The sequence below is a fragment of the Erinaceus europaeus genome, chromosome 10, assembly GCF_950295315.1.
Source record: "Erinaceus europaeus chromosome 10, mEriEur2.1, whole genome shotgun sequence".
In the NCBI taxonomy this organism is placed as follows: Eukaryota; Metazoa; Chordata; class Mammalia; order Eulipotyphla; family Erinaceidae; genus Erinaceus; species Erinaceus europaeus.
Window position 1 is genome coordinate 33,772,948 of NC_080171.1, and position 9,550 is coordinate 33,782,497.

The 9,550-nt window shown below is 40.7% G+C and overlaps 1 long non-coding RNA gene across 1 annotated transcript in view; it reads right to left on the minus strand.

Moving 5' to 3' along the window:
• Positions 1–248: 248 nt before the first annotated feature.
• LOC132540727 (uncharacterized) overlaps positions 249–9,550 on the minus strand; it is a 30,821-nt gene continuing 21,519 nt past the window's right edge. Inside the window, exons 2-3 of the long non-coding RNA XR_009551885.1 lie at positions 923–1,003; positions 249–490 (exon numbers count right to left, since the gene is read on the minus strand). This is a non-coding gene — a long non-coding RNA (uncharacterized LOC132540727). The remainder of the gene's footprint in view (positions 491–922; positions 1,004–9,550) is intronic.

Consider the following 9,550-nt stretch of genomic DNA (forward strand, 5'->3'; position numbering starts at 1 on the left):
AGCGACCCTGCCAACTGTGATTGCCCCTGTTTACATCACAAAGAGATAGCAAAATACATTCAGGAAGGCCCCAGCCAAAATAATTGAGAGGGCTGCCTGAGCCCAGCTCTGCTTTCTAAATACTGTCCCTGGGTTAGGAACTGGAGGCGGGGTGGGTAAGGAAAGGCAGAATAGAGGATCTCAGCCAGAGGCTTATTGACTTTTCCTGCTTGGGCATGATGTCATGGAGTTCAGTGACTTCGGGGCGGTGTTGACTGAAGTCCTGCTGCACATTCAATCCAGGTGTTTCTGCTAAGGACTTCAGTCCTGTCACCGCACTGCATGGTGGCCTTCAGATATTCTGAATCCCTGCACTCACATGTCAAAGTTCAGAGCTGTAGGCCAGTCTGTAAACACATTCTTGACATGGAGTTGTACAAAGAGGATTCTTCAATTTGCAGTTCAGTCAGTTCACAAGCTCAATTTTCTTTGGAGCTTTCTTTGACAACAGCTGCAATTGAAACATGAGAAAGAAAGAGAAAAGAAAGGACAGTGAGGAAAAAGGAAAGGAAAGGAAGAGCAAACAAAAGCCACAAGTTGAAAAAAAAAAACTCCATTAAAAGCTGAAGTGCATAATGTTTTTGTATATTTTCAGAATGTAGCCAAACTAAACTATTAAATGAGGATTTTGTTTCATAAAGTCTGCAAACTATTCAATCACTAACCCACTATACCAAGAATGTGATGCCAGCCAAAATATATTAGTGGTACAAAAAGATTAGTGGTACTCAATAAAAATCTCGAAACCAAATGACATGCAAGCTGTATTTCATGATTAGAGTACTTCCTTATGTCAAGGAACATACATATTAACTTGTTTAAACACAGCGATGGGCTGTCACTCTATTTGTCAAAAGCAGAGAAAGGAGAAGCTTGTGCTTACCAAACCCATCCAGATGACACTTCACACTTTCTGTCTTTCTAGCAGACAGCACGGACACCATCCAATTAATCCTCACATCATCTGAGAAAAGAGGAGTAGAAGGAGGAAGAGACACACACAGAAAGAAGCCACTTCCCACTTTACAAAGCAGGGGGAGTAAAAGCAGGGTCTGCGACTGCCTTGCTCCAGGATTTGACACAAGTACAGAGCTAAGATGAGAACTGAAAAACGCTACTTTTTTTTTCTACCAAGTCACCAAAATGGCAAATCTTTTCTTCTTGCCCTAAGAACACACACTGGGAGAAAGTGTTATGGTCTGCAAAGGGTTGTTCTCTATAAGTCTTTTTTGCATTGGCTTCTTGCCACTGTCCTGGTCATTTATATATTATTATTACTTCTTGAGGAATTATTATTATTATTTTGAATCCAGACAAAGAGAATTTGAGGGGGGGAGATAAAGACGGAGAAAAGGAGAGACACCCGAAACCTTGCTTCACCGCTCATGAAGCTTCCGCCTTGCAAGTGAGGGCCAGGGTAGTGAAACAGGTCCTTGTGTGTTGTAATGTGTGTACTCTACCAGGTGCACCACCACCCATCCCCCGTTTATGTATCATCATCCCCATCTTACAAAAGGGAAGCTCCAGTCTCAGAAAGATATGTGACTTGCCCAAGCTGCTATATCCAGACACAAGTGAAACCAGGGCCGGGTGCCTCTGCCTCAGGCCTCCACAAGGAAAGAGGAATCACACAAAGTGCTGCTGCTCCTCCCACCGTAGCATATCTCTCTCTCTCTCTCTCTCCTTTCATTTTGCAAGGAAATGCTTGACGATGAGCAGCATTCTAAAAATGGAGAGGGGTAATTATCTCATTCTCTGACTGTCAACATCAGTGAGCTGCTTGCTGTGTGCTTCTACCTGGCAAGAGGACGAAGGGAGGCTCTTCTCTCATTTACAAAATAGAGTAGTAAGTCGTGTGATTTTGCCAGGAACACACGGGTGTGGGGGGGTAGTTGAGAAGGGAGAAGAAACCAGAGAGTGCGTCATTCTTTATTTTGGGGGATCAAGGCAAGCCTCCCCACTCCAGCTGATGTCAATGCAGCCATAGAGGCTGCTTCCACAGGCTTATTTAGCTGTAGCTGCCTCCACCTTCCCTATTTACCTGCCTACCTCACCAACACACCTCCTTGTTCTTAAGGACCCTCTCTTGATGCTGGCAAACTCGCCTCCCTTAACTGCCATGTATGCCTTGGGGTGTGGTTAAAAATAACTGGAATTCAAGCCCATGTCTCAGCTGACACAGTACAGTATGAGAGCATGCAACCTGCCCTACACCAACAGGCTGAAGCAGCCGGGGAGCATAAAGGCAGTGGTTCCATCCTCCACCATCTAGCAACACCCACCTTCACTGGACAAGAAGCCAGGCCTTTCAGGATCTGGGCACCATCTGACATTTGGCTTCGTCCCCAGACATTCATCCACATACACCTGACTCCAGCCAAACTTAACAGATGATCTCTATTATGGGATGAAGGTTGTCCCCTTTCAGATTTCATATGTAGAAGCTCTCACCACAGCACTTGAGACTGCAACTAGATTTGGATCTATGCCCTTAGGAAGAAGGTAATTAAGGTAAAATGAGGTCATATGGGTAGGCACTAATCCAACACGACTAGTGTCTTTAAGAGAGATGCAGGGGGACTGGGATACAAAGAAAAAGGTCATGTAAGGATGCAACGAGATGTCAGCTGTCTTCAAACTAAGGAGAGATACCTCAGAAGAAGCTAAAGCACTGACACCTTGATCTTGAATATGCAGTCTCCTTGAGTGTGAGAAATCTAATGTCAGTTTTCCAGCCACCTCCCCTGAGGTATTTTGTTATGGCAGCCCTAGTTAACTAATATGGCTTCCTCAAGCCCAGACTACTGCCAGTGACTGCTCATACAACACTCACCCCTCAGCTGCTGGCCTAGTGGGTATCTCTTTATCGCCAGTGTTCAACTCAAATTCCAGGTCTCCTCCTGTATCAGATCTTTCTAGGTAATCATGGGCATCAGACAGTTTTTTTGTGCTTACACAAAGGCCAAGAGAGTGCTCATTCAGGTGGCCACCCCTTTCCTGCTGGCCAGTTTTTCCTCACAGGCAGTGAATCTCATGGAAAAGAGAACCTCCCCTACTCATTTCTCCAGCCTAGTGCAATGCCCACCAGAGAAAACACAATATTTGATAAGGGATCATTAAGTGGAGCTAGAAAGAGAGTGGCGGTATGGGAGATGGCACAGTGCGTAAAGTGTTAGACTCTCAAGCATAAGGTCTTGGGCTTGACCCTCAGCATCACATCAGAGTGATGTTCTAGCTTTCTCTCATCAATCAATAATAAAAAAAAAAAAGAATGGGGTCAGGTGATGGTGCACCTGGTTACATATTAGAAAGCCCCCAGTCCCCACCTGCAGAGGAAAAGCTTCACAAGTGATGAAATAGTGCTGCAGGTGTCTTTCTGTTTCTCTCCCTCTCTCCCTCTTTGTCTCAATTTCTGACTGTATCTATCAAATAAAAGATAATTTAAAAAAAATTAAAAACAAGAGCAACAGTCACTCAAACTTACTGAGTGCCAGATACTGTTCTAAGTGTCATAGTTGTATAAACCGATTGTATACTCCTAGTAATCATATGGAGTAAATATTATTATTTTTGCATTATGGCTGAGGACCAAGACTAAGGGCATGAGGACCAAGATAAGTAATTTATCCAAGGTCATGCCAGCTATAATTCAAAGCCAAATATATAAAAGCAAATAAACTAAACATTCTATAAAACATACACACACACACACACACACACACACACACACAGTGACTAACAAAGGAGAAAGGAAAGGGAAAATAAGGGCAAAAGAAGGGATCAATTCAATAGTGTAATGGACTAGAACTTTGGTAATAAATACATAAGGCATGTGCACACTTAGAAGTGTAAAGTTCTATTTGCAAAATGTATGCAGTATTGTAAACTGGTAGAAATATCAATGGAATTCTATTTTATAAAGCTAAATAAAGTATCAAAAACAGATAAATAAAACTAGGTATTTGGCTTCAGAGTCTGTACTCATTTTTGTCATTTTTTCATTTCTAGGGCGTCACCACTCCAACTCAGCTTTTTCAGATGGGAGAGAGAGGCAAACAGAGAAAGAAAAAGACACCACCATACATCCGATGCAGTGAGGGCCAGGCTGGAACTGATGTAAGCACATGGCAAGGTTTACTACTCGAGGGAGCTACTTTGCCAGGCCCAGAATCTACATTTTAAAGAGATTATCTTTGAAAGAGCAAGAAAGGGAATATAGTAAGATCAGAAACAATGAGTCAAAATCATCAATTGCAGATATCTGAGCATGATACTTAAATTCTTTGAAACTCAGTTTCCTCATCCACTTATCTCGAGAAAGGCTCAAATAAGATATTGTGTGTGATTACATTATAATTGCATACCGCTATAAACCACAGTCTCTATTTTTAGGAGCCAGAAAGCAATCAAGTAACCTCAGGGATTTTTAGACTTGCATGCAGAATCTTCAGGTAAAGACATTCTTTTTTTATTTTTAATATTTTATTTATCTTATTTTAATGAGAGAGAAATACAGAGAGTAATACATACAGATTGAGACCAGAGTACTACTCAACTCTGCTTTATGGTGATGCTAAGATTAAACCTGGGACCTCAAAGCCTCAGACATGAAAATATTTTGTATAGCCATTATGCTATCTCTGCAGCCCAAAGTAGAGACATTCTGCATAGTGGATAAACTGTGAAGATATAAATGGGATAGTCATGGATGAACCTTGGAAAGAAATTCTGCTCTGCTTCCCATCAGGGATCAGAAGCAGGCCTGCTAAGGCAACAGAGCACGTGGTAGAGTGAATATATTACAGTGCACAAATATCCGTGTTCAAGCCCAATGGTCCTCACCTGCAGGGGGAAGCTTCACAAGTGGTGAAGCAGTGCTGCAGGTGTCTCTCTTTCTCTTTCTTCTTCTCTATCTCCGCCTTTTCTAGCAATTTCTCTCTGACTCTATACAGAAAATGCAGTGAAGTGAAGTGAGATGAGATGAGATGAGATGAGATGAGATGAGATGAGATGAGATGAGATGAGATGAGATGAGATGAAGAACTAGGCCTGCTTCCTTCCTTACTAGAGTCCAGGGGCACAATTCCACTGGGACACTTCTGCCCCCTAGAGGTGTGCACTCCAACTACCTTTACCAGGGTGGTCTCTGAGAAGACCTACTAGGGTGCTGCCCTAGTTCAGCAGCCACAAATTACAATACAAATACAATACAAAGCAATGCTATGGAAATACAAATACAATACAATAATAAATAAAAATAAAATAATAAATAAATAAATAATAAAAACACAATACAAGTCAATGCTATGGAAAAATGTCAGTTTATTAATTTAGTAGATAGGACTGAATACTTAGAGCTGTCCCCAAAAGGATTTCCTGTCCTGTTTTCAAACCAGACTTTTCTTCCTTTCTTTTTTAAATTATCTTTATTTGTTTATTGAATAGACACAGCCAGAAATCAAGAGGGAAGGGGGGGTATAGGAAGGGAAAGAGACAGAGAGAGACACCTGCAGAACTATTTCAGCGCTTGTGAAGCATTCCCCCTGCAGGTGGGGACCAGGGGCTCAAACTCAGGTCCTTGTTCATTATAACATGTGTATTCAGCCAAATATACCACCACCTGGCCCCTCAAACTGAACTTTCCTAGGTGTGCTGGTGGTGGGGATGGTGGTGGTAGTGTGTGTGTGTGTGTGTGTGTGTGTGTGTGTGTGTGTGTGTGTGTGTGTGCGCGTGTACCATATTGTCCTTGTGTGTGCCACTATATTTTGATTCAGAAATGTGTTGAGTATCTGCCATCAAAAAAAAAATGACATTGTGTTCTTTGCAACCAAATAAATGGAACTAGAGGTGATTATGCCTAGCGAAATAAGTAAGGAGATGAAAGACAATTGCCAGATGGTTTCACTCATATGTAGAATTTAGAGACCTGATACAAATTAACTTAAAAAAAAAAAAAGAAAACTGTTTCTAAGACTTGTGAGAACTAAGGGTTACCTTTGGGAGGTTGGAGGGTGGGAATACAGAACTATGGTGGTAGGTGTGGTGTGGAACTGTACATTGTAATCTTACAATCTTATACTGTTAATAACAAATATTTTAAAAAATTAAAAAGAAATGTGTTGAGAGTGAAATAACAGGGCCTGGTAAAAACACAAATCTAGTTGTCCTACACCTGCAGAAACCTCTGTTGAAGGTTTTCAAATGACCTAGTTACCTAGGCTGGGGGCAGAAAGGTTAAAGCCTTTGGAGGAAATCAACTAACTGTAAATAGAAAGGCTATGTTTAACATAATCTCCTCCAGAAGACTCTCTCTGTCCCTGTAATCAACCCTGTGGTATCAGGTGAAGGTTCTTGATTATCTCCTTCTGGTCTTATGTCTCACCACACAGCTGATAATAAACTGATGGATTATCAAACAAGATTACTGCTTTAGCAAACAAAATCATGTTTTGTGTTGAGAAAATGCTTACTCTCTCTATCTGCCTGACTAAATATTTACATATCACAGGCTTTCTAGGGTCCTTGTTCATTCAAATCTGATTTATAAAAAACAACACAGAGGTTAAGTTAACAAAAAGGGAACATGCTGTGCTTTCACACTAAACTAGATGCACCTCTGGGAGAAAACAGGTATTGCCTGCAAGGTAGAGCTCCGTAAATCCAAGGCCTTGGATTTATGGAGCTCAGGTCAGAGCTGAACGATGTAGGAGGAATTCAAATGCCAACTCTAAAGGAAACATAAATGAAAGAATATTGACATCCAAAATATGTATATAGGTAAGAGAAAGAGAAAGGAAGGGAGAGGGAGAGAGAGAGGGGAGAGAGAGGACAGGCACAAAGGGCTTGTGTAAAAGTCTATAATGGTCTATTGCTTTATACCTTTCATAGTTGGGGGTGTTTGTTTGTTTGTTTGTTTTGATTTGTTTTGTTTTATTTCTTTTATGGCCCGTGGTCCTCTCCTTTGCCTCTTATCCCCATCCTCTTTTCCCTAATATTTTCATTTTCTAGCTGACACAATGTGAGGCCTAGGAGAAGTTAAATGACTTGCAAAAGATTCCAGAAAGCAGAATTCAAGCACAATTTTCCCATGTCAAGTCTACACCTCCTATACCCTCCTCTCTTTCTATAGCTGTACCTCTCTGCTCCCAGATGGATGTTCTCCTGCAGGAAAAGAATTGCAGAGGAATTTTTTTTCAGCTGCCTGTAATCAAATTGACGAATCTGAAATTAAATTATCTAGTTTAAGACTCAGAGACATGAACATGGCTTAAAATAGGAAGCAGGTATATAAAGAGGCTTGAGGGGGAGAGACTGGTTTGGACATGATATACTTGTAAGTATAACTTTGCTACTACCCCAGGGAATAGGTACAAAGTGCTGTTAACAAACAAGATTAGTGGTGGAGTAGATCAGGTGATCTTGCTTCCTATGAATGACACATCTTAGAAACATGGACTGGGAAAGACCTGTCATTCTCCACATATAACATATGGAGGAGACATTCTTTACTCCAGTGAGTTTTTCATCCACCTGACACACAATAAGTAGCACCAGAAGGGGCCAAGTGGTGATGCACCTGGTTGAGTGCACATGTCACAATGTGCAAGGACCCAGGTTCAAGCTCCCAGCCCTCACCTGCAGGGGGGATGCTTCACAAGTGGTGAAGCTAGACTGCAGGTGTCTCTCTGTTGCTCTCCCTCTCTATATCCCTCTTCCTCTCCATTCATGATTGTCTATATGCAATAAATAAATAAACATAGCAAAACTTGGGAGAAAATAGCATCAGAGTACCCTTCACAACAAAGGAATTTCTGTTCTGTAGACCATGGGGTTCCACAAAAGCATCCAAACAAGATACTCTATACCTCTTCCTCAGCTTTGGCACCAAGCATATGGTCTTCAGGCAGATCAACCAGAATGATCTTGGAGTAAGAAGATGCTAATTCCCAAGCACTTCTTCTTCTTCTAGCGTTTGCCCTTCTTCCGTAGCCAGTCAACAGCATCAGGTTGAGCCTGATGTCTGCTTGTTGCTGGCTTTGAAAGTGACTGGGATCCATGTGGATTCAGTCGGCTAGGAAGGATCGTCAGTTTCCCCAATAAATGGGTACTCACGGGATGCACCACGAGAAGGTCGATCCAATGCATCCCCCCAGGCACTGTACTTGAGGATCAACTGTTCTAGTACATAGTGGGCACTTAGTAATTATTAGTGAGTGAAAATAATTATGAGCATAACACATAATAAAAAGTAATATTGTATTTCTCACCTATAAAATTTCTGTCATCTACAAATATATCAAATATAAAATAATAGAATCAGGGGCCAGGTGGTGGCACACCTGATTGAGCACATGTTACAATGTGCAAAGACCCAAGTTTGAGCCCCCAGTCCCCACCTGCAGAAGGAAAGTTTTGTTAGTGGTGAAGCAGTATTGCAGGTATCTCTCTGTCTCTCTTCTCATCACCCCCTTCCCTCTCAATTTCTGGCTACCTATATCCAATAAATAAATAAAGATAATACAAAAATATTTTTTTAAAAAAACCTAATAGAATCATGACTTGTCCCTATCAATTAAAATTTCAAAACAAAGGGTCTAGGTAGTGATGCACCATGTTGAATGTGCATATTACTACGTTAAAATACCTGAGTTCAGTCCCTGGTCTCCAGCTCTAGGGAGTAGGTTTCATGAGCAATGAAGCAGGGCTACAGATCTCTCTCTTTCTATCTCCCCTTTTCCTCTCAATTTCTTCATATATATCCAGTGAAATAAAAATAAGTAAAATAAAATAGTTCATAACAATACATTGAATTACCTACAAATTTATATAAATATCAACAATGAAAGTACATCTTCTTTTTGCCAGATATTTTTCCCCATCTCCAGACACATAGGATATCCTCCCAGTTCTTTTAATCAGACAAGACAAAAGACAGAAAAATATGCAAACTTTTTATACTATATATATTATACAGACACACTTAGAAAGACATAGACATATGGTAAGCCCTCACTTAATGTTGTCAATAGGTTCTTGAAAAGGCAACATTAGGCAACATGACTTATAACAAAATCAATTTTATCACAAGCTGATTGATATAAATAAGAGTTAAGTTCCTATAGTTTATTTCTGGTCACAGAAGCATCACTAAACTTCTAAATAAAGACCCCTACAATTTCTTTTCTTATTCAATATTTTTTTGATGGTCATATACTTCATTTTATTTTGGTTTTGGTTTTGTTTTTCTCATTACTGGGGTCTCACTACTACAGGTCAATGTTTTCAGAAAGAACAAGATAAAGTCTCAGAGAGAGAGAGAAGGAGGGAGAGAGACCACAGCACTGATGTCTCCCTCAGGCTCCAGTCTGTGTTGTGGGAGGGCTCCCAAGCGAGCTATCTTGCCAGTTTAAGACCCAAAACATTCATAATATTAAACAAGCATTTTGGTTTTTAAAATATTTTTATTTACTTATTTTGTATGGAGACAGAAGTGGAAAAAGAAGTAGGATAT